Raw genomic sequence first — 25,138 nt, 5'->3', positions numbered from 1 at the left:
AAGGGTTATGTATATGAAGTCATCCAAGAGAGTGCCTGGTGCAGTGAACTGTTTTGCCCTGATGTAAACTGAGCTCTAGCAGCAGAATTATCAAAGTGTACGAATATTGCCCCTGGTGGTGGCGGCCTTAAGCGTGTCACCCACACACTCAACTCCCCAGGTACAAAAACCTGATAACCTGAGGAACTCAGTGGCTAACATCAAACATCTTTGGGCTGTCATCTGGATAGCTGGTGCCTCCTGCCTATGACCGTGGACGCTTCAGGAATGGTAAATGTCAATGTCAGATGGCTCCGGCCAATAGCTTGGGGTGCATGTGGGGGGCGGGGAGGGTCATGTCATGTCAGCAGAAAACAGAAACCTTCGAGGAAGCTCTTTGTCCAGCACGCATTGCTGTCTAATTACCTTCTGACCACCCAACTTTCAACTTTAAAATCCCTTGAGTTACTAAAACTTTAAATGTCACTAGCTTTGTAAATCCTACTCTCTGAATATAGGGTGTACAGAAAAGAATTGTTTCAAAAGAAGGATGCTGGTCAACTACACTAAAACAAAAATAATCTAAAAAAATAAAATCTGAAAAAGGATGCTGGATTTGGCTGCACAGTTTTGCATTACACAGGGCCCTAAGAGGGTGAGTGAGATTAAAAGGGTCTGTCCCCACAATCTCTGCTTTTGGGATTTACCTCTCCCTCATCCCATGGCGTTCAAGCGGAACTAGGACAAGGTGATTCCAGAGCTGACAGTGCTTGTCTTCCCTGCCACAACCGAAGGAGCCAAGCGGGGATGACAGACCAACGCACATGTCCCGGAACCCCAAAACTGGTCCTTCAAAGCTGGGAGCTTCACTTGTGAGTCAAGACATTTCCTTTTTCCCTTAAACTGAGTATTGTTTCTGTCTTTTCGACCAAAAGTCCTGATTGATAAAAAGAGTGTTTGGGCCCCTTATTCATATGCAGTTATTCAGCAAATGTTTGTTGAGCACCTACTATGTGCTAGGACCTCCTGTGAGCACTGGGAATGTAGTACAGAACAAAGCAGGCCAGTTCCCTGTCCTCCTAGGCCTGTCTGAAGTATAGACGCATTGGATAATTAACTTAAAAATATTTTTTACACGTCAACCATATGTCAGTAAAAAAAAGAAAAATATTATTTTAAATTCCTGATTATAAAACAAATACAAACTCACTGGAAATATTAAAAACAGTGGAAAGAAGGTATGTACCCATAAAAGTAGAAGGAAGAAAAAAATTCACTCATAATCCCATCATCCAAGGAGAGCCACTGTTAACATTTTTATGTATTGAGTTTTTTTTTTCAAAACAAATACGTTTTTTAAAAATGAAATGGCATGGACTATATAGCTCTCATCGTGCATTTCTACAAAAGGCATCTTGAATATTTTCCCATGTCATTAAATACTCTTAGAAAATATTATTTTGCAAAAACATAATTCAAAACAGCTGCATTGTATTTTATCACATGGATAGACAGAATTTTTTAAAATGAATGTCCTATCGTTAGGCAATTGGGGTCTTCCCAGCATTATGCTGTTATAAATAACACGGAGATGAACATCCTTGTACAAAAAGCCTTTGTCCATATCCCGTGACTTCTTTAGATAAATCTCCAGTGGTGGAATTTTGGTAGGCCAAAGGAAAGGGACATTTTAATGTTTTGTGATGCTTACCACAGTTTGCCCTGTGGAGAAGCTCTATCAGCGTGCATCTCTACCAGTAGGGTAGGAACCCACACTTCCCTCCTCCTACTTCCTCGTTTGGAATTCAGCAAGGCCGGGACTGGGTGGGGTCAGTGAGGCTCTTGCCTCAGGCATGAAATATAAGGGGACACCCAAAAAAGTCAGTCATCAAGATAAAGAGTATTTAATGCAATGCTTTAAAAAAATCAAAATGAATGTAAAAAAAATTCACGATGAACAAAATTTGACAATTGTGAAGAAAAGCACATTGCAAGGACTCTGAGGAAATAAAGTGCGTGCCTCTATTTACCTGATTTTATGTATTTTTGAAAAATATCTGTTCCAGAATGTTAAGCAATTAGGGAGCAGCACCTGTGTGCCAGGCACAGTGCTTGGCTCTAAGAATTGGGCCAACAAAACCTAACCCCTGCCCTCAAGGGGCTTATAGTCCGGGGGGGGGGGGCAGCAGACACACAAATGACTAAATCACAACAAAAGCATATTAAAAAACTGAAAAGTAGATGTATTAAAGCTCACAATATTACTTTAAGTTTAAATATTTGAGAATTATGTTCAGATCTTTTGATAGAAGTTTTTTTAAGATTTTTTATTTATTCATTTGAGAGAGAGAGAGAGAGAGCATGCCAAGTAGAGCAGAGCAGGGGGGAGGGGCAGAGGGAGAGGGAGAAGCAGACTCCTCGCTGAGCAGGGAGCCCAACGTGGGGCTCGATCCCAGGACCCTGAGATCATGACCTGAGCCGAAAGCAGACGTTTAACCGACTGAGCCACCCAGGCGCCCCTTGATAGAGTTTTATACTCATCAAACATACTTTCAAAGTTTTCGTTTATGTGTTGTAATGTACAACTCTCAATGGAAAACAAAATAAGCAAAGAAGTAGATTTTGAGTTTGGATTTGTGTTGATGAGTTTGCTTCCGTTCAAGCCAGGAAAGCAATATTACCATAAGTTCTGGTTTGGGTATAAATAAAATATCGAAACCTAAAATAATGTTGTGATTTTTGATAGCCTGCTTTTCGTCTTTTAATATCCTTTAATGTTCTAGAAAAAAATTAACTATTAAAAACTCTCTAGGGGCGTATAGGTGGCTCCTGATATCGAGCCCAGCGTGCGGCTCCCTGCTCAGCGGGGAGTCTGCTTGTCCTTCTGTCCCTCCCCCTGCCTTCTCTCTCTCTCTCTCAAATAAATAAATAAAATCTTTTAAAAAAACCTATCTAAAAGCATATATATATCTATATCTATATCTAGATATAGATATATACACACACATTTTTCCTTTTGCTTCATGCTCCAGTATGGCTTGGCACATCAAAATTTCGCCCGTGGATTGTAAACTTCAAAATGACAGTGGTTTCAGATTCGTTCAGTCATTCAGTTCTGTGCACATATTATGCTTGGTCCTGGAGGGCATGCTGAGATGAATACAATACAGTCTCTGGCCCAAGAGAGATGGTAATTTAGAAGGGCAAACTGGTAAGGGTCTAATAGATCACCAAGTAGACCTAGGTCCTATCATTTACCAGCTCTTTGATCGTAAACAAACCCTCAACCTTTCCAGGCTCAGTTTTTTTTCTCTTGTAAAACAATGAAAACAAAACCCTCCAAGGTTGTTGTAGGTAAGGTGCTTACCACACAGTGAGGGCTCAACACTCAGTAACTATGACTGATAATCATGGTCACTTACAGGTCCAATGAATTTGGCCCATTCCTTCTGCAAACAATTACAGAGCAGCACCTATGTGCCAGGCCCAGTGCTTGGCCCTAAGAATGGGGCCAACAAAACTTGACCATTGCCCTCAAGGAGCTTACAGCCCAATGGGGGCAGCAGACACACAAATGGCTAAATCACAACATAATGCAATCAGTCCTTAGCAAAAGCTGGGTCTTACAGGATGAGTAGGAGTTCTCTAGGTAAAGAAGAAGGAAGAGGGCATTATGACAAAGGGGACAGCAGGAACAGAGACATGGAGGCAGGAAGGGCTTGGAAAACTGTCCTGTGTGGCTTCAAATGGTGGGTAGCGGGGATCCAGCATGCCTCTCTTCACCCTCGGAAGAGTTCCTCAGCGATCCCAGTGGCCAGGGCGTGAGCTCATCTCTTCCTGTCTGCCTGCGGTCAGTGGCGCTCAAGGTGCTGAGTGACTGAGGGATTTGATCCAGGTCACAGAGCAAAGGACTCTGGGGCAATTAGTTCCATGAAGACCAAACTTTGTATTTGTTCTTTGGGAACGCTGGAGAAACCGTGGCATTTATATTTGTTGTCCTTTTAAAAAACTCCCATCCTTTATTGATTCACCCTTCCTTCCGCCATCGTGCGTGTGGACGGTCCTTGACATTTGGCAACAGTTGTGCTCAGAAACAGTGGCCTGGGAATCGCATCTAGTCTCCTGGGAGCCCGTGTGAACCTTATTACTGTCCCTCTCCCTGCACCACCCCCACCCTGTGAACTCCTCAAGTGTCCAGGATCCTATCTGGCCACCTCCCCAATGTCCAGACTGTCCCTGGCGTACTGTAGGTGCTGGGCAAACATTTGTCGAATCAACACAATCCAGATGACTCTGATGACCTTCCGGGGATGTTCATCCCCAGGCTGGTTAAGGAAGGGGGTGCCTCTTGCCTTTTCTCTGCTTCTTCCCAGTTTCCCTTGCTCTCCGTGGGGCCTCCCATCCTCTCAGTCTGGAAGTTACTGAGCTATAAACAGACACTTAAACGAACGAGCTCAACCTTTAAAGAATCCTTTGAAGAAAGATTGCAATGTGACTAATCATCCCCTAATTTATTGGTCTGTAAATTTGCATTTTCCTACAATACATTTTTCTTAATGGAGGAGCCTCCCATGCCGTGGACAAAGGCAGTTTCAGCTGGGGTTGAGTTTCCCATTTAGAAGCTGCAGCTTCTTCTCCAACATTAGTGTTGCTATTGTTTTAATACCTGTAACAAGAGCATATGCGGGCAGGGGCCAAGAGAAGGTAGGATGGGGGGAACAGGGGAGGGGCTGGGGGGCTGGGGTGAGGAGGGCAGGAGAGAGGGGGATAGGCAGGGTGGGCCCCATCTTTGCCCCACCCTCCTCCCCCCAGCTCCAGCCTTTCAGTACCTGGAACCGCAACCCCACTCCCTGCCCCCCCCATGCCTCCCCTCCCCCACCCCCTGGCCTGGGGACAGGCCGGGGCAGGATTTATGGGGCTGGCCCCTGTGGAGAGGATCCGGGTATAAATCTCAGCTTATTTAGAAGCGTGATCTACATTTATTGCACTTAATGTGATCTTTAACGTGTCCAAGAGGGGCCCATAAATCCCAGCCTGGCCAGCTCCCCCAGCAGGGCCCCCTGGGCCTGGCCCCTACCTTTGCTGGGGCGAGCTAGTGGGAGTTCCTGGGTCTGTTGATTCCCTTTGCTTGAGGCTTCCGCCCTGGCTCAGCAACCATGGCGGGTGCCCTCCCTGAGCTGTCTGAAGCCAGCGGCCAAAGCCACATGCCCACAGGCGGGTTCTGCCCGTGTGCACCCCGCTCTGCTGATGCTGAGGCCCCTGTCTGGACCAGAAACTCTTCATGCCTCTTTGACTAAGTAACTTCTAGGATCCTTCCCCGAGCTAGATTTGAAAACGCTGAGATTTTGCAATTAACATGATGCGGGCACAGAGGAGAGAGGTGAGCAGAGCAGGGAGCATGTTCTAATAGCATCCCGTGCAGCAGGCAGAGGTAGAGGAGAGGCAGATTCTAGGACTACAGTGATTTACTATTCTTTTTTAAAATCTGAGCACATGTATAGATAATACTAACGAGCCCTGCAATATGGGTAGCATTTTACAATTTTTAAATCGGATGCCTGGGTGGCTCAGTCGGTTAAGCATCTGCCTTCAGCTCGGGTCATGATCCCAGGGTCCTGGGATGGAGTCCCGCGTTGGGCTCCCTGCTCAGCAGGGAGCCTGCTTCTCCCTCTCCCTCTGCCTGCTGCTCTGCCTGCTTCTGATCTCTCTCTCTCTCTCTCTCTCTCTGTCAAATAAATAAAATCTTAAAAAAAATCAATCAATCAATCTTGCCCATGCCTGTCCTTCCCACTTCCCAGGAGGAACAGTGCTTGGAGAGAGCACAACTTCCCCACATTCACAAGGTTACTGAACAGCAATGCTGGGCTTCAGAGCTAGATATGCTAGTCTCTTCTCATGGTACCTCATTGCCCATATATGTGGACACACATAGGTACCACCAAGAGCATATGTGCGTGTGGCGTTACACACACAAATGCAGTGTACTTGGGAGCACACCTTGTGTATGAGCCCCTGGCAGTGGGGATTCTGCAGACACAAGGTCACCATATGGATCTTTTAATCCTGTTGTCTCTTTTTATTTTTTTTCCCCCCAACAAAGAGAAGCCGGGCATTGTCATTAAGAGCGTATTATTTGCATGTGTGTCTTCATGTGAGTGTGCATTTAGTGGGGGAATGGGAAAGGATGGGGAGAGAGTCCTGGTGAGCCTATTCTCCTGGAGATGATCAAATCAACTTTAAGAACCGACTCTGAGAGTCAGAGATCATTCTTTTCTCCGGGTTTGAGAGGACTGGACAAGCCCCGATTTTGCCACCCACTGGCAGCATGCCCAACCCCAGGAAACACATCTGTGTACACATCTGTCTGTACACATGTGCGTGTACATGTGAGACGCAAGGGTATAAAGCCCAGGACCCAGCGGGGCTGATGTGATCATTGGGACTGCCACTTGGGGTTGAGGGTTAGATGTTTTCTTTGGCGAATTTCTAGAAATGGTGTCGTGTCTGTAATAAAGGTTTGCAGCTGAGTGTCGTATAAGAAATACCAGGGGAAAGAGTAATAACTGCTGTTCCATTGAATTTAATAGAACGGTTATACTTCTGTGTATTACTTTCTCATTATAATACCAATCCAGATTCATTGCAGAAAATTTAGACAATCAGGGGAGCATAATTAAGAAAAAAATTTTTTTAGGATTTTATTTATTTATTTAATTTGAGAGAGAGCACAAGCAGAGGGAGAAGCAAGCTCCCCGTTGAGTGGGGCTCAATCCCAGGACCCCGAGATCACGACCTGAGCCAAAGGCAGACGCTTAACTGACTAAGCCACCCAGGCACCCCAAGAAAAAAATTTTTTAAAAAATTTGTGATTCTTCCATACAGAGATAACTAATTTTTAACTTTTCCAAAGTATATCTTATCAGACTTTTTTCTGTGTCTGTATATATTTCATAAAAACTAAGATTATCCAGTGAGTCCTATTTCAAAAACTCCCATGTCTTAATAGATTGGGAACTTTCTTGCCTGGCATTCCACATTCCCCTCCCCATTGTTGTCACAAGACACCTTGCTTTCAGGGCACCCGTGAGCCATGATTTTCCTCCCCAAGCACCCAACCAGGTTGATTTCTGTTTTTCACTCTTGTAAACAATCTCTGAGGCTAAACCTCAATCCCCTGATGGGTTCGTTAGATTTGATTTTCTTAGAAGTGGAACCTCAGGCTTGAAGGTGTGCACCGTTGAGGGACTTCCAATAACTCTTGCAGAATTCTCTCTAGAAAGTAGGATCTGCTCCTGTTGCTCAGGGACGGGAGAGTCCACTCAATAACACAAAGGGTTTTGTTTATAAAGGAGAAGTTTGGGAAGGAGCCCCATAGGAGCAAGAAGCTGGGGTGACCTTGTCCCTTCTGCTGTGGTAGGGGGTGGGAGAGGCAGGGACAGGGGGCTACTGAAGAAGAGATTCTACCATCCTGCGCCCTTTGCCGAGGACTGGACTGGCCTTCACGCCGTGTCTGCAATTCCCACCCAGCAGTAGGCACAGGGCAGGAACTGAGTCAACACTGACGAGCGAACAAATATTTGTTGAAAGGACCAATGTTTGTTGAATGTTCAAAAATTTGCTGATAGAACAAATGTTTGTTAAAAGAACACTATTGTTCTTGGAAAAGCTCCTGCTGATTCATAGGCTATTTTCCCTTCTCTGGGGTCCCTGGATGAGCATGTAAGCTCAGAGCCCACCTCAGCAGAGCAGCACAGGGGACAAGCGCCTCATCTGGGCTCAGCCAGACAAGCTTCTGGAAGCCGGGCTGGTCTTTGTCATCTTTGCGACGCCAGGGTGCAGCACATTCCACTCTCCCCACTGTGTTGGAGAAATGGTCGAATGAATAAATGACTTGGTTTTAGACCCCTGCTCACTGACCGCTCACTCCCAGTGTGGCATGGAGCAGTCTGCTTAACCTCACTAAAGCTTCCACTCTCAAATGTAAAATGAAGAAACTGGAGTATCCCACTTGTTTCCTTTAAAGTTTTTAAAATATTCGTTCTTTAATATTTGTCTCAAACAAATACATGCCAAAGGGCTGCCTTCCCTCCCTTGGTGGAACCCCCTAGGGTTCCATGGCACATGGTTTGAGAACTCTCAACATTGTTCATTTCTTCTTCTTCTCCTTTTTTTTTTTTTTTAATGCTGTTGTTAGCATCTAGTGAGCAGAGGCTGGGGATGCTGCCTAGTGTCCTGCATTGCATAGGACAGCCCCTAGTGACAAAGCATAATCCAACATTAGATGTCAATAGTGCCAAGGTTGAGAAATCTCATTCTAGAACCAGGATTCTTTCTGTTTGTTTTTTTTTTTAAACATTGTTCATTTCTGAAGTCTAGACTGACCCAAGGGAACCGTGACTGGGAGTAACATTGCTCAGCACCAGAAATTTACCCCAAATACTGGCGGTCAGTCCAAGAAACTGTGAGGAAAGTGACTTCAATCCTGAAGGAGGACTATGGGTTAGATTAAAGCATTGTGTTGATGTTAAATTTTCTGGATTGTGTAACTATGTGCTCGCGGTTGTCTAAGAGAAGATCTTTATTCTTAGAAAATATACACTGAAATATGAAGGCAAAGAGCAACATTACATAGCCTACTTTCAAATGGTTCCCAAAAGATTAATATATATAAAAGAATGATCAAGCAAATATGGCAAAATGTTACAAAAGATGAATATGGGGGTGCCTGGATGGCTTAGTCGGATAAGCCTCTGACTTCAGTTAAGGTCATCATCTCAGGATCCCCATGGGGCTCCCCACTCAGCACAGAGTCGGCTTGTCCCTCTCCCTTTGCCTGCCGCTCCTCCTGCTTGTATTCTCTCTCTCTCTCTCTCTCTCAAATAAATAAATAAAATCTCAAAAAAAAGAGACGAATATGGTTAAAGGATATTCAGGAGCTCTTTGCACTACCCTTGCAACTTTTCTGTAAGTTCAAATGATCTCAAAATAAGAAAATTTTTAGGACACCTGGGTGGCTCAGTTGGTTAAGCGACTGCCTTCGGCTCAGGTCATGATCCTGGAGTCCCGGGATCGAGTCCCGCATCGGGCTCCCTGCTCAGCAGGGAGTCTGCTTCTCCCTCTGACCCTCTTCCCTCTCATGCTCTCTGTCTCTCATTCTCTCTTTCTCAAATAAATAAATAAAATCTTTAAAAAAGGAAAATTTTTAAAATCATCCATGTTTTTCAGACTGCCTGGCAAAAAAAAAAAAACTGTAAAAATTTAAAACACGTCATGAAAAACGAAATAGAAAAGAAATAAGAAAGATTCCAAGGGAAGAAGAAAGTAGGGGGATCTACAGGCCTGATCGGAGTCCTAGGGGGAGGCAGCAGGGAGGCCTCCACGTTTATAAACTCGCTGGCCAGGATCTGGGAGGCAGTGAAGCTGGGGCTTAGATCCCTCTTTCAGAACCGGAGGTGGATGAAGTTCACGACACGCTAGCAGATCCCACCGAGGATTTCTGCTGATGAATAAGAGCTTTAGGGCTGCTGAGCCTCTTGAGAAGGAGGAGGAGAAGAAGGTCAAAAGCTATAGGAAGGCGATGCTCAGGGTGGAGGGAAAGGGGTGGCAGAGAAGAAGGATGAGGGTCAGGGGAGCTTCAGAAGCAGGAACTGGGTGACCACTTGGTGGGGATGTTGTCGAGAGGATTCAAGAGATGCCTCTGAGGCCCCTTCAGCCCTGAGAGAAACTCAAGGGTCTAGAAGGGTAAGACATGCCCCCTCTATGTGCAAGTGTGTGTGCACGTGTGTGTGTGCACATATGCATGTGTTTGCATGCCCACACAGGACTCTGACCTGTCTCTTCCTGCAAGGAGAATGGGGCTCCTGACATTCATCAGGAACACACAAATGTGTGCAGACTGGCCAGCCCGCTTCCCCGCGATCCTGAAATCCAAGAAACTCCGAAAGCCGAATTTTCACTTCACTCACGAGTCTGTACAACACAACTTGGACTGTCACAAGACTATTTATGGTCTTTATTTTTCCCACTTACTGTGAATATTCATACATTTCACTGCAGAAATATTAATATGTTTGCATACAGAGTGCTGCTCAGGCCCCACAGGAGTTATTATAAGTACTGAATGACCCTTCTAAAATCTGAAAGGTTCTGAAGTCTGAAACCCCCCAAGAGTTGCAGAGAAGGGACTGTGGGCTTATGTACTAGGATGAAATCGTAGTTTCCAGAACCAGGATGCGGGGAGCAAGTTGTAATGTGCCTGTGTGCACGTGCGCGCATGTGCGTGAGAAGGCTGGATTTGGGTGCCATAGCCCAGCTATGAGCAAACTGGATCTCTGCAACCAAACATCCCGATGTTGGCTTTGGGTTCACCCCTTAAGTAGCAGAAGAGGATTCTTTCACTCACTCACTCACTTTTATCTTGAAGACATCCACACGGTTGGTTGAGAACAGCAAAGCTCACCCTGTACATACAATTCTAGGTAATGCACAGAGGAAGTAGGGAGCAGAGGGTGGGCTGGGGTTACCCACCCATCTGCACGCACCAGGACGCAGTGAAGCCTGGAGCGGAATCTCAGACATGTTTCGGCCTGGTCTGCCGCCTGACCCCTCCTGGCTCTGTGTCTCTAACCTGCCCCTTCTGCTAGCTTGTTTCCTGTATGACTGTGCTCCCCTACACCCACCTGGCACCTTCCAAGTCCCAGGGTTGGTGTGCCAGTGGTGAACAGAGCTGAGGTACCGGGTGCATAGAGCTGGTGTACCAGGGAGGAATGCTTTTCTCTCTCCTTCTGGGCTTGTTCCCAGTTCTGCCCGTTCCCGCCCTTGGGTGCCCAGAACAGAGTGCCTGCAGGGGAGAGAAGACTGACAGCTCCAGCCGCGAGCCGGGACACATGACTGGGAGTCCTGGCTTCACTGCTGGCACCACGGGGCCTCGGGAAAGTCCCTGCTTCTGTCTGGGACCCTCTCCCTGGCAGCCCTCCATACCTCTGGGGTGGTTTTTCTCTTGTGAGGGAGGGGTTCCAAGATGAAATTGCCCGCAGAGGCTGTTGTGAGCAGGAAGCATCATTTAGACATGAGTGGTGGTACCTGGGTTTGGATGGTGGATGGCCTCTGTATGATGTGGGGACAGTCCCAAACCGGCAGGGGTGCTGGTTCCCTTATTCTCATCCTCGCGCACCCAATGGAGGATGTCACTCCAGCAAGCCGCCCCTCTTACTTACCAGTACCTTCAGCTCTCTGTCCCCCAGAAGGTCATTCCCATCAGGACCCATACAGACAGCAGTGACCCCACGTTTAAAAAAGAAAAAAGGGGCGCATGGGTGGCTCCATCAGTTGAGCTCCGAGTCTTGATTTCCACTCAGGTCATGATCTCGGGGTCGTGGGATTGAGCCCTGCATCAGGCTCCATGCTCAGCAGGGAGTCTGCTTGGGGTTTTTCCCCTCTGCCCCTCCCCCTGCTCACACACTCTCTCTTTCTCTCTGTCAAATAAATAAGTAAATCTTAAAAAAAAAAAAAAAAAGACCCCCTGTACCAAATGCACTGTGGTATCCAGGACGGAACTGGATCCCTCACCAGAAAAAGGACATCTGTGGAAAGCCTGGTGAAATAGGTGAATAAAATCTGTAGTGTGGTTAACAGTATTGTACCGATGTCTTAGTTTTGACAAGTGCACGTGGTCATGGAAGTGGTTAGCATCAGGGGAAGCTGCGTAAAGACTATATGGGAACTCTCTGTGGTTATATTTGCAAAAGTATTATACATTTAAAATGATCTCAGAATAAAAAAAATTATTTTTATTATTTTGTTATTTTAGGAAGTTCTCTCAATTCCACATCCCATCCTATATTTTGCTTCCCATTTTATCAGAATGTTCCCAAAGAGCTGTCCACACCCAGTGTCAACAGTCCCTCTCCACCCCCCCCCAAATTCCAGGAGCCTGCGCACCAGGTTCCCTCCCGCCCCCCACCCCAGACTGCCTCCCCCTCCACCCTTCAGGGCCTCCGGTGCCTCCACGCTGCCTTGATGGCCATCCGCAGGCCTCGCCTTTCCTGGCCTTTCAGTGGGACCCTTGGTCAACCTCCCTCTTGAAATGCTTCCCTGGCTTGGCTTTGAGACTTGGCTGGTCTTGTTTTTGCTCTTACCTCGCTGGCTCTTCTTTCTCCATCTCTTTTGACACATTTCTGTTCTCTCTCAAACCTCTAGGTGTGGCCTGTGGCCCCAGACTCAGTTTTGGACGCCTCACTCACTCCCCAGGTGACCTCAGCCTGCGCCCGGGCTTTAAATACCACCCACGTGCTGACAGCTCCCAGGTGTGCGTCCTCATAGACCGGCTCTCGGCCGCCCGCTCCCGGCCTCCAATCGGGTGTGCAGGAGGCCTCTCCACTGACGGGCTCCAAAACCTACCCCGAGCACCTGCCCACCCCCTGGCTCGCTCCTCACTCATCTTCACCCTCCCAGTACGTGGCAACTCCATCCTCTGGTTGCTCCGGCCTCAAACCTTGAATTTGGCCTGGACTTCTTATTCTAGCAGCAAATCCTGTCATCTCTCCATAATACGTCCAAAATCTGACCACTTCTCCCCACCTCCACTGCTCCCCCATCCCAGGCACAGCGTCTCTCACTGGATGCACTCAATAACCCCCTCGTGGGTCTCCCTGCTTCTGCTCTTGCCCCTCTGGGTCTGTTTCTTTAATTTTCTTTGAAGATTTTATGTATGTATGTATGTATTTAAGAGAGAGAGAGAGCGCGCGCACCAGTGCAAGTGAGGGGAGGGGCAGAGGGAGAGGGAAAGAGAGAATCTCAAGCAGGTTCCCTGCTGAGCAGGGAGCCCGACACGGGGCTCACTCCCATGACCCATGAGACCATGATCTGAGCCAAAACCAAGACTGAGCCACCCAGGTGCCCCCACCTGAGTCTGTTTTCAAAACAGCAGCCAGAGGATCCTTTGCAAATACGTCAGATCAGGTTGTCCTCAGTTCTAAACCCTTTAATGACTTCCCCTTCATTCGTACTAAGAGTCAAGTCCTTACAGGGGCTGTCAAGGTCTGTACAACCTGGTTCCCCATTTCTCTGACCTTGCCTCCCAGCACTCCTCCCCTTGCCCACTCTGCTCCAGCCACATTGACCTTCTTCCTGTCTTTCCAACAGGTTAGCTATGTTTCTGCCTCAGGGCCTTTGCACATGCCATTCTGGCCACCTGGAATGCTCTACCTCTCTTTCTTCAAGAGTCTACTCAAAGGTCCCCGTCTCAGTAAGGCTTTCACTGACCATCTTTCAGAAGACAGTAAAACCCCCATTCTTTCGCCTTGTTAGGCTTTTCTGTAGCATTCATCATCAGGGGATACACTTTGCCTACTTGCTTATTGTTCATTGTCTCACTGACCAGACATCAAGTCTGGAAGACAGAAACCCAATTTTGTTTTCTGCTAGATCGCTAATGCCTGGGATAGGACCTGGTGGGCGAGCAACCTGTTGTTGGTTTTGTTTTTTAAATCAGCTTTCATGACTTGAGCTGGAAAAAGAATCCCTTGCTGGGCTGAATGCTGCCTGAAACATTCTCTGCTGGGTCTGGAAGGCCTTTCCTGTGGTGCCAGGGCTAAGGTAGCCTGGCCAGCTGGGCTCTGAGCACCAACACCTCCCTCTCCCACCGTGTGAATCCCCTTGCAGGTGGGCACAGGCGTGCTGTGGCCTGTGCGTGTGGGCCCCGGGTGCACAAGAGTGTAGAGCACACCGGTGGCCTGGGGGTGCTGGGTCACTCACTCGTCTGCCCTTCTAGGATCCCAGTGGCATCCCAAGGTGAGAGTGGGTCTAACACAGGCTGTGGATGTAGGGGCTGGGAGGCTACGGCCCCCTCCCTCCCCTCCTGGCCCTGGCTCCCAGCTGAGGCTCCCACCCTGTGTGCCCCTCTCCGCCTCCCCTGCCTTCCTGCTTTGTCTCTCCACCGCTCCCCCAGCTTTCTCTCAGCTGTTTTGCTCTTCTCCTTCCCGGATCCTTGCTTCCTTCCAGTCTGTGTCTGCCTACCCTCCCTCTGTGCCCCCTTCCCCTGCCTCTATCTTCCTGCCCCCCTCCCCACACCTCTGTAGGCCCCTCCCTCAGCCTCTCTCCCTTTTTTTCCTTCTTTCTGGCTTTCTCCCGGGTCTGTCTGTCTGTCCCTGGGCTGTGCCTGCCCTTGCTGCCTCCTTCTCTCCCCACCGGCCTGTTCCCGTCTCTTCCTCGCCCGGCCTCGTCAGTCTCCCTGTCGCCCTGCCTGTCTCTCCCCCTGCTTTCCGGGAAGGCAGCCGTGATTTACGAGCTGCAGACAGGGCCAGCTGCGGGTGCGGGAGGCCTTGATTACAGTTTCCCCGAGGAAGCTGCCTGCTCGGGGATGGCAGGGTGACAGCGCTTATACGGAGCAGCCCTGGGCTTGGAGCACGGCTCGGAGCACGGCTGTCAGCCCTAGACGGATAGAGTGCCGGAGAAGGCCCATTACTTCATTCACACCTCTTCGGACAAACAATAAAACACTTACACACGGCCTTGACTCGGGAGGGTCTCCCCCCAGAACATTCCCAGCCTGGCCCAGGCGTTCGGGCCTCTCTGATGGGAAGGAGGATGAGGAGGGGTGGTAGTGGGGGGAGTCCCTGGGGAGGCCCCCTCCCCAGGCCCAAGCCCCAGACCTGGCTCTCAGCCCGGGGCTTTGGCACTGTCCCAGGCCAGCCACTTCTCTCTGGGCCTCGGTCTCCTCATCTGTGAAATGGGATGTAATGCTCACGCAGGATAGGTGAGGTGAAAAGCATGTATAAACTGCAGAGTGCCCCACAAAGTCAGTGATATTCTATTCACATTAACCCTGGATAGAAGGGAAAGTACCCACAATTCTAAACTAGGTCCTGCCAGAGAAGGTATCCAAGCAAGGCTTGAGATGTAATCAAAGACTGACGTTTGACTGGCAGAAAGCTATAAAGTTGGCTGAGTTACCCCCCTTCCTGCCTGTTTCCTAGGGAAGCCCTCCACCCAGGCACCCGATGAGGAGTCTTCATTCACATGGAGGTAAAAGTGCCAATTAACGGCTCCTGCTGTGTAGCCCCACTCCGTCCCACCCGGGGGAAGGTGCATTTTCCCTCGGGACTTCCGGCACCACCCAGGATGTGGAGAAAGGGCTCGAGACTGAGGTGGGAGGTCACTGAGCCCCTGTTTCTAGAAACGAGGCTGGAGTGGACAGATCAGTTACAGTGCGCTCGCTGCAAGCCGGGCGCGTGAACCACATCTGCATCCGGGACCCTCCCTCGGCCTCTGGCGTCACCACTTCCCAGCTGTGTGACTTTGGGCCGGTGGCTCAACCTCGTGGGAGCTCAGTTTCCTCATCCATATGCTGGGGAGGATGATAACAAATAGCCCCCAGGGCCACGGTGAGGATGAATGAGAAGATGCACGGAAAGTGCAGAGAGAAGCCCCTGACACACACAGTAGGCGCCCAATACGTGTAAGGCCCTGATTAAGGCACACAGTGTCCATCCACGAGCCTCAGGCCAGCCCATGCATCCTCCCCCTCCCTGCTTCTCAGCCCCCACCATCCGTCTCTGGTGTCAACACCAGTCCTTGTACGAGGTGAGGCAGGAGGCCAAGCCCAGAACATAAGGGGTGGGCCCACAAATAGACCTAACTTGGGGATTAAAATCCTCCAGCAGCCCTCCCCCATTCTCTCCCTGGCCCTCACCCACACCCCCCAACAGAAGCCTGAACAAATCTGCTCAGGGAAGGCAGGGGCAGTGGGAGCCAAGGAACCGAAGTACGAATCTGGGTCTTTCCTTATATTGAACTGGCCGACCTGTGTGGTCACACACCTCACTAGGTCCGAGGTCCGGAGCTCCACCTGTCAATGCGTGTATACATTCACCAATTCCCCTCACTTCTCGGAGCCTCGATTTCCCCATCTCCAAAATGGGATCACACTTCCCGTGAATGTGAAGGGTGCCTGCAGAGATTAAAACAGGTGACACAGCGGCATGGCCATGAATCCAGGGGATGTTTATTGCGCTGTGTGCCAGGCAGTGTCCTAGACCCTGGGGACACGATGTCGACATGGACAAAGTGTCTGTCCTCCAGGAGCTTACACTCTGGTTGCGGGTGTGGGAAGGCCTATGGAGAAGATAAGATGCAGTAAGAATGGGGGGCGGGAGGGGGCATTTATGGCCAGGGCGGTCAGGAAAGGTCTCTCTGGCCACTTCTCTTTCCCTAATTATGAAGGCCCCACTGTCCCAGGGTTGTTCCCTTCATGGTCAGCCGGCCAGGCCTGTGACGGGCCCGGAGCCCACCTGGCGCTCTCCAGGGGTCCTCTGTTTCCATGCTTGTAAGCGCCCCGACCAGGCCTCCGGGCAGAGAGGTACAGCAAAGCAGCCTCCTCCAGAGGCTTCTGGAGACCAGTCTCCTCTCTCGCCGGTGTGCCTGGCCAGGCCTCCAGTGGCCCCTTGCACCTGCCCCAGCCCCACCCACCTGAGGTGTCAGCTGGGACCCTGACCCACTGTGACTGAGGGGAGGCCCCTGGAGAGAGCACCCCCCCACACTTCCACCAGGGTCACGGGGCAGAGTTCACACAGAGGGTGCAGCAGATAGAATTGCCTTGGGCCTCAGAGTAGCGGGTAGCATGGCCTGTGGACCTGGAAAGGCCTCCTTGTGCATGGGGGACTGGGCACGGGCCCCGGGCCCGGGGAGCCCCAGAGCCGATGACTCCAGCTGTGGGCAGCTGACCACCAGCACACCCCACATCCCCAGGGGCCTCCCTGCAGCCCCGAGGATGATTTCCCCCAACATGGTCCCCATCCTCAGGGGCCCCCCGACTGAATGGAGCCCGCTGGGGCCCAGAAATGACCCTCCAACTCTAGGAATTTGGCCATAGAAGCCAGAACTTTCAGGACACCAGGGCGGTTTCACAGTTCTGTCCTAAACAGGGGGATTCAGGACCATGAGCTGGAGGCTGCTGAGCAGAGGTGGAAAGGGGAAACTACTTTCCTCCCTTTGGCTCCATCAGAAGAGGCTTCCTGGAGGAGGAAATACTTTTAGGATAATAAAAGATGGTTGTGATGAGCAACATTCCCTGAGAGTGTACTATGGGCACCGTACAGAGCCAGAGGCACAGCATCTCTTCTATCCCACAGAGCAAGTTCACGAGACACGCCCTTCCAGGGTCTCTGACTGTAGATGCCAAGGGACGCTGCAATTCACAGTGAACGAGTGTCAGACCCAGGCTTGTCACCCCCAGGCTTGTCACCCCCAGGTGCGTCCCAAACCTTAGCAATGGCATGGGAGACAGGACATGAGACCCCAAGGCCACCCGAGCTAGATGGGATCCTCATTGCCCACGTCACCATGGGAAAGCAGCAGGACTGGGGCTCCCCCACTTCTACCCCCCATCCCTCAGGAGCTCTGGGGGCAGGCTGGGCCCGGAAAACTCACAGAGATATGATGGGGAGGGAGTGCACTGGCCTGGACCAGAAATTTCTAAGCACCTGCTAGGTTCTGAGCCTTCTCCATACCTGGCCTCATGTGATCCTCACGCCCACAAAACACCATTAACCCACCACCACCATCCATAGCCATCAAATAATGGACCTTTATTCAACATCGATTATGCATTCACAATTATACTAAACATGGGGACCAGGGGTGGTCGGGTGGGGAAGAGTGAATGGGGCGGGGAGAATAGAAGGCGTGGCCCCTGTTTTCCAAGAGGCCTGCGATCCTTGAGCAGCAGCTGCATGTGCTCAGAATTATACCAGAAAGGGGATTTTGTTAAGTGTTTTAAAAGCATTATCTGTAAATGCTACAGCGCCCGGTGACCAGGGGGCTCCTGGAAGGGGAGGTGCTCGAGAAAGGCCTTAGGCAAGCCTCCGGTCTCTTCCCACACACAGACATCCTGACTGCACGTCCCCCACGGGGCCCTCGTGGGCCTGGGACGCTTTCTCCTGGGTCTACCTGGAAACACCTGCCTCTCCTGCAGGATTGTCGGGGGTGAGCCCCTTTCCCTAGCTTTCACCACCCCTCCCCACTTCCTCTGGCAGAACCCGGGGCTCCCCATCCCAGGTCAGAGGACTACAGCTTATACGAACCCCCCACCTCAGCCATCAGTCAGAAATGTGATGGCCGAGAGAGAGAGAGAGAGAGAGAGAGAGAGAGAGAGAGAGAGAGGTGAGGAAGCAGTAAGCAGTGGAGGTACAGTGCTTCCTTAGCACGGGCCCAGCACACAGCAGGACCCCAACAACGACTATTGCTGTTGATGCTGTCGATGGGCACTCGGTGAATATGCTAATGAAGTGGAGTATGATGAATAGGCGAGAACAGGAGGGAACAGGGCGCCCCGGGGGGACAGGGCCCAGGGGAGAGCGGGGCAGGGGCTAGCCAGGGAGGAGCGGTACACACACCCAGGGAGGCAGGCCTGTGAGGGGCCTGCAGTGGTGTGAAGAGCTGACGTGGGATGGGGGTGCTGCGGTGGGGGAGGGAGGAGGGAGGCCGTGTGATCCTTCACCCAGATGGATGGTGCCAGCACCATCCCAGACAGGTAAACAGTGGGGCTGGGGCCAGACACCCCACCCCCACCCCACCCCTGCTGGCTCTGTACTGGTGACAACTCCTGTCAGGGCTTGATGAGAGGCTGCTGGCTGCTTTTGCCCCCGTGGCCCTGCAAGGGGGTGGAAGTTTTTCCCAAAGTTGGGGGGCCAGGGTCCACTCTCATGACCCAGATGCACGAGAAAGTGCAGGGAGAGAGAGAAGAGGGGCCCTTCCTTTCTCTCCACCTCCACGGAAACTCAGAACAATGTTGGTCCTGCCAGATCCTCTGCGTTGGTCAAGGCCCTCTCCTCCAGGAAGCCCTCCCTGACCTGTCTCCTTTATCTCCCCCCTGGAGTCACCCCCACTCCCACAGGAATTGATTCCCCCATTGAAGGCCCCAGCTTCCACTGTCTGTCCCATTCACTTGACATTTGTCCTAGTGTTTGTACAACTGAAACCCAGCTCGGCGCTCACTGCTTTTGTGGCCTGGGCTGCCTAAAGCTGTGGTCACTTCATCCACTTCGCGGGCATGTAAGCTAGAGATCCTGTAAGGCAGATTTTGATCATGGATCTTCAACTTCCTGGCTTTGTACCTCAGTTTCTGCATCTGAAAAATGGGCATCGCTGTAATGCTCATCTCCCAGTGTTTGTGTGAGCACAAAGTGAGGCACCTGTGCAAAGGGTTTGGCCCAGGACAGAGACAGGAGCCCTTCATGAACATTAACAATGACCTCTTTGTGGACAGGTAAGCACAGGGGCTCACAGGGGCAGCCCCTGCCCAGAACCTGCGCAGGGCTCCCATCTCCCTGGGTCAGGGTAAGGGGTCTGGGAGGGAGGGGGCGCTGGGCTCGGGCACATTCCCCTGGAGTCCTATCGACCCAGTGATCTGTTCGCTCACATTTCTACCCCTCTTCAGTGTACCCTATTTTGTTTGCTCCATTTTATTCTTTGTATATTGACGATTGTTTAGCTAATTAGTCCGAAGACGCTCTGGCTGGATTTGGGGGAAATTAAAAACTCCCCCTTAGCTGTGCCATGTTTTGGTGGGGGTGGGTGTCCTTTTCAAATGCATTTACACTTCTTTGGAACTCTCCAAGACAATAGTTCCAGTTTTCAAAGCTTACGATCTAGTCATCGCAATGTAACTGTAGTTCATTAACTTTAAATTGCACCTTATTTGAGATACACTCTCGGTTTGGGTTGTGGTTTTAGGACAACGGAAGAGATAACCTCCCTCTGCCCCAAGGCGAGAGCCGCTGTCACAGGTGAGGGGCTCAAGCCTTGCAGGCATCTGCACGGAGGACAGAGGCCGAGCCCCGCCGCCAGAGCCTGGTCTGGGAGTCCTGCTGCATCCCCACAGCGAGCTACCAGGACACCCCTAAGGAGAATCAGGACTGGGGCCAAAGGGACATGGGCTGCGGTCTCCCGGGTGCTCCCTCATGCTTGTGGGGGAGGCAAGGTAGCTTTGGGAGTGAAAACTAGCCATCCAGGTCGCTTCGGTGGTGCAGAGAGGGCTGAACCTCCGCAGCACTGAAGCACTACCCCACCATCTCCTCCATCCATCCTGTCTGTCCATCCAGCCACTCCGCTGCCTACCCATCAGATCCGTTCTCCCATCCACCCACATTTCCATCAACCACCTGCACAACTCCGGCCCCCCCTCCCCCGTCACCTAGCCCCCCACCCCCTCACTCAAGTACCTGTCCGGTCATGCACCCACTTAACTAACACCTGGTCATCTAGCCACCCGCCTAGCCATCCATTAATCCCTCCATCTCTCTCTGGCTCCATCCAGCCAACCACCCACCCATCCGTCGGTCCAGGGAATGAATTTTTTTAAAAAGAAAAAGATAGAAATAATAGCAATAACAGCAAAGGTAGGAAAGAACAGAGAATCCAAGGAAATGAAGGTGGTGAATGAAAAGATAAAGAGAAAGGAGCCTGAGGAGCTAGGCGGGGCCAGGCCATGCTGGTCCCCACGGGCCGCCGTCAGGTGTGAGTCTGGCGGCGGGGGCCGAGCCAGTAGTGGGGCGGAGGTGACGAGGCAGGCAGAGGCCAGAGGAGCCCCACACCTTAGAGCCCCTCCGTCTGGTGCCGTCACCACCAGCGACCAGCAGCCGTGGCAGAGGAAGGAGCTGGGGCTGGAAGAAGAGAATTGGATTCGGAAGCAGCAGACCTGGGTCTGGGGTGGGCTCTACCTCTGATCGTTTGTGTCACCTTCCTGGGCCTCAGTTTCTTCACTGGCAAATGGACACAATCTTTCTGTCTCCTGGATTTCAGGAGGAGTGACAGACAGTTGAGAAGCACGGCACACAGGTGAGGTTATGGGGAGCTGAAGAAATCTGGGGGCCGGGGGGGGGGTGGGAGTGTCCACAACTCGCCCAAATGGGCACGGCGGCTGGGGCGTGGGGTTGGGCCCAGGCTCCTGGGCTGCCTGAGGGCGCCAGCTGTGGGGTCAGAGGCGTCTGACAGCAAGAAGTGAGCAAGCGATTATGTTGAGAAGGGACATATTCAACCCCACTTGCCCAATGGGTTGAACCGGGAATGTCATCACAGGACATTTTGTAAAAAAAAAAAAGCGTTTCCATGTGGCCATCTGCCGCGGCAGGTGGGAGCCACCACCCTGGCACCCTCCTCACTTGTGTGCACTGTCGGGGGGCAGGAGGCAGGGGGTCCCCGAGGAGGAGCGCGAGCTGTGCATCAGACGCAGCCGCCTGCGGTCCTGCTACGTTGACGGGGCTGGTGACCTCGCCGCAAACCCAGGATGGTTGGGTGGTGGAGAGTAAGCGAGAAAACGCCCCCTTCTCTCTCCCTCTGTCCTTTGCTTGGTTCCAGAAAAGTATTTAAGGCTGATGTAAAGGACCTGGCATGCAGTGACTACTCATTCATCCAAAACCATTCCCGGGGAGGCCCCTCAGTGGCCACTGTGCCCCCTGCCCCTGGCCGGGCCAGAGACCCCAACCCACCTGTCCCCTGGGACCAGCGGAGAAGGCTGGGGGCGGGTGGGCCCTGGCAACTGCTGCCGGGAGGAGGGCTCAGAGATACAAGCTGGCCCATGAAGCCTGCGCTGGTCTACGGAGCATCCCGGAATCTGGATGACGGTTTCTTTCCATGCACTCATTCATTGCCCAGACTTCTGCTGAGCATAGGTTCTGGCTTCCCTAAGTGTTGGGGAAAGGGGAGGGGGGGGCCCGGCTGGGGGCCCTCAGGCCTCCCACTGGCCCGGACACATGGTTTACTGAGCCCTGGGCTGGGGAGCGAGTGGTAGGGTGGGCGTGGGAGGTGCTGTCCCAGACAGACAGACAGACAGACCGAGCTGAGACAGCCCCCAAGCTTAGTCACTGTTTCAACTTTTCACATTTGAACCCAAGACAGCAGATGTCAAACTCAGGCCCTTGCCCAGACTCCCACACCCACCCTCCCTTCTCCAGGCCCCTCTTCCTCCTCCCACCCACCCACCACCCCTGCCTGGAGTTTATGGATGGCTCCCAACCTCCCCTGACACTATGGGATCCTCACTTCCTGTGTTTATCTTGGAGAGCGACGGGGCTCTCTCCTCTCACCCCACACAGGTCACAGCGCGTGTGTGTGTTTGTGCACATGGCTTAAGGGTGTCGGTGCACTGCGAGTGTGGGGGGGTATGAGCAGGAAGCCTGGCTGTCCTTCCGGGGCCTGTGTGTCCCCTGAGCAGGTGTGCAGGTGTCTGTGAGCTAGCGGGCTAGTGCCTCCATCTCTGAGTTCCTGAGTGTGTGTGTCGGGGTAAGGGCAGCTCGTGAGGGACTGAGTGCTCCCGGGGGCCTCCCCAGGCACCAGCTCTTTCTGGCCTCACCACATCCCATATCCTCTCATTCTGCCGGGAGGGGAGGCTCAGCGAGGTGGCGAGGCCTCAGCAAAGCCAGAGAACAACTGAGTGGGTGGAGGGGACTCCGGGACCCAAGACATTCCTTTTCTTTTTCTTTTTTTTTTTTTAAAGATTTTATTTATTTATTTGAGAGAGAGAGTGAGAGAGAGGGAGAGAACACATGAGACGGGGGAGGGTCAGAGGGAGAAGCATACTCCCTGCCCAGCAGGGAGCCCGATGTGGGACTCGATCCCGGGACTCCAGGATCATGACCTGAGCCGAAGGCAGTTGCCCAACCAACTGAGCCACCCAGGCGCCCCTCCTTTTATTTTTCTTTCCGTAATAACGGTGGGGGGTTTTCCCTCAATTAGGAACATAAAAAGGGTAATGAAGAAAAATAAAATGGTCCGTAATTCCACCAGAGAGAACCATCATTAATATTTTTGTGTACATCCTCCCAGACTTTCTTTATATACACACACATACACACACACACACACACACACACACACCTTCTTTAATTAAAAAATAAAATTCTATCATGCATACTGCTTCCTTCCCTCCCTTCTTCCTTCCTTTCTATATTTTTTACTTTTTATTATAGAAAAACTCAACATACACAGAAGACGAGAGGACACCATAAAGAACACCAGCCCAGGGCCGCCTGGGGGGCTCAGTCGGTTAAGCGTCTGCCTTCCGCTCGGGTCATGATCCCAGGGTCCTGGGATGGAGTCCTGCATCGGGCTCCTTGCTCCGTGGGGAACCTGCTTCTCCCTCTGCTTGTGCTCTCTCTCTCTCTGACAAATAAATAAAATATTGAAAGAAAGAAAGAAGAAAGAAAGAAAGAAAGAAAGAAAGAAAGAAAGAAAGAAAGAAAGAAAGAAAGAAAGAAAGAAAGAGAGAGAGAGAGAAAGAAAGAAAGAAAGAACCAGCTCCCCGCCCACCACCCTCCTCCAGCCTGCAATACAGGAAGGGTCTGATTCCCGCCCCTCGGCAACACCAGAGGCCCTGCTCTGCTGACCAGGAGGGGTCAGAAGGGTCTCGGAGGTGTGGGACCTGGGCAGAGAAAGCCTGGACCTCCCCCATGTCCCCTCATCGCGTCCCTGGTCCCACAGCCAGCTCTGGTTTCCCTCCCTCTGGATCCCCTGTCTTCCACTCCAGAGGGAGACCTGCTCAGGAGTAAACAGATGCAGTCTCCTGAAGACGTTCCTGCCTGATGACGAGTTTGATTTCCTGCACCGCAGTGCTCACCCAGGAAGCACCCCAGGGGCCCGAAGGTGAGCAAAGCATTGTGTACACAGCAGATTGTGTTGGGGGCTGTAGCCAAGGCACATTAATCTTGCTCAGCCTCAGTCTTCTCATCTGTGAAATAGGGATAATACTCACACTTCCCTCTCTGGGTTGCTGTGAGGATTAAATAGGGTCATAGCCTGACAGGAGCTCAGTATTATTCGCTATGATCCAGGGAGCTGATGCCTGACCCTGAAACAGTGAGTCGGTGGCAGAACTGGCCCCCCTCCCTTGACCCAGTAGAATAAGAGAAAGGGCATATCCTCATGGAGCTTACAGATAAATCATTAAAACAAACGATGATAAGTTGTGCCAAGTGCCATTAGGAAAATGAGTGCTGAACTGGGAAACAGTTGGGGTTACTAGCTAGAGGCCTCCCCAAGGTTACATTTAATCAGAGACCTGAAAAATGAGAGGTCTTGTGAATGGTGGGACAAGAGTGCTCCAGACAGAGGGGGCAGCATATGCAAAGGCCCTGAGGTTGGGGACGACTTTGCTGAGTTTAAGAACAGAGAGGCAGCCAGAGAGGCTGGAGCAGAGTGAGTGAGCCAACAGTGGCCAGACGGCGCTGGAGGGGTGGCCCCTGGGGGTCCTTCATCCTCATCCTAACTTAGGCTTTGCCAAGTTCCTTTTCCTGGCATGTGAATCCACTTGCTCCTGGATAGGGCTTGGGTCTCCATTCCCTTTTGCTTCCCGCAGTACCTTACCCGAGGCTTAGCACCCAGCGTCCCTCGGAGCCCCAGCCCCCTGGGTGGGAAGGCGCCTTTTCCAGGCCTCTCCATACTTTGCAGCCCTGACTTGGCCTTGACCAGAGTGTGCAGTGGGCCCAGGGCCAGGCTGGGGCTGTGGGAGGCCGGTTTCCCTCCCGCTTTCATCTGCGGGCAAGATCTCTTTCAACGGATCTGTTGTTTTTAGACCGTGTGCTGGACTGTGGACAGTGAACGAAAGTTCAGGAACTCACCCCTATAAATCTGCACAGAATAAAGGAACGGTCCAAGCGTCGGGGTGTCCAATACTCCGTGGTCCTCGCCTCCTCCCATGTCCCACGGAGGACTCCTTGGGGCCTGCCGTCAGGGGACAAGCTGAGAAAACTGAGGAGCCCGGGTGGGTGGCAGACAGAGTGGAGCTGGAGAACTGGACAGTGTCAACCTGGGCACCAGGGGAACAGGGACTGGCTCAGCGTCACGCAGTGCACCGGGCCAGAGCCGGACTAGAACCCAGGGCTTCTGACGCGGTTCTGTGGAGGGCCTGAGCCTCTGCCGGGTGTCAGACACTGCAAGGAAGATGAGCAATTGCTGTGGAAATGCCTGGGTGTGGGCTGGCACACCAGGCCAGCGTCAGGAACTCGGACCAGCTGGGTGACCTTGGGCAAGTCTGTACCCTGCCCCGCCCCTCCCACCCCCCCGAGCCTCTGTTTTCCTCTCTGTAAAATGTTGGGAGGCTCTGAAATCATGACACCATGTATGTCGAGGAATTCTGCGAGCTGCAAACCGCTACATCTGTTCAAGC

This window comes from Zalophus californianus, chromosome 4 (assembly GCF_009762305.2).
Source record: "Zalophus californianus isolate mZalCal1 chromosome 4, mZalCal1.pri.v2, whole genome shotgun sequence".
NCBI classification, from domain to species: Eukaryota; Metazoa; Chordata; class Mammalia; order Carnivora; family Otariidae; genus Zalophus; species Zalophus californianus.
The sequence above is the reverse complement of the archived record's forward strand: the minus strand, read 5'-3'. Positions refer to the sequence as shown.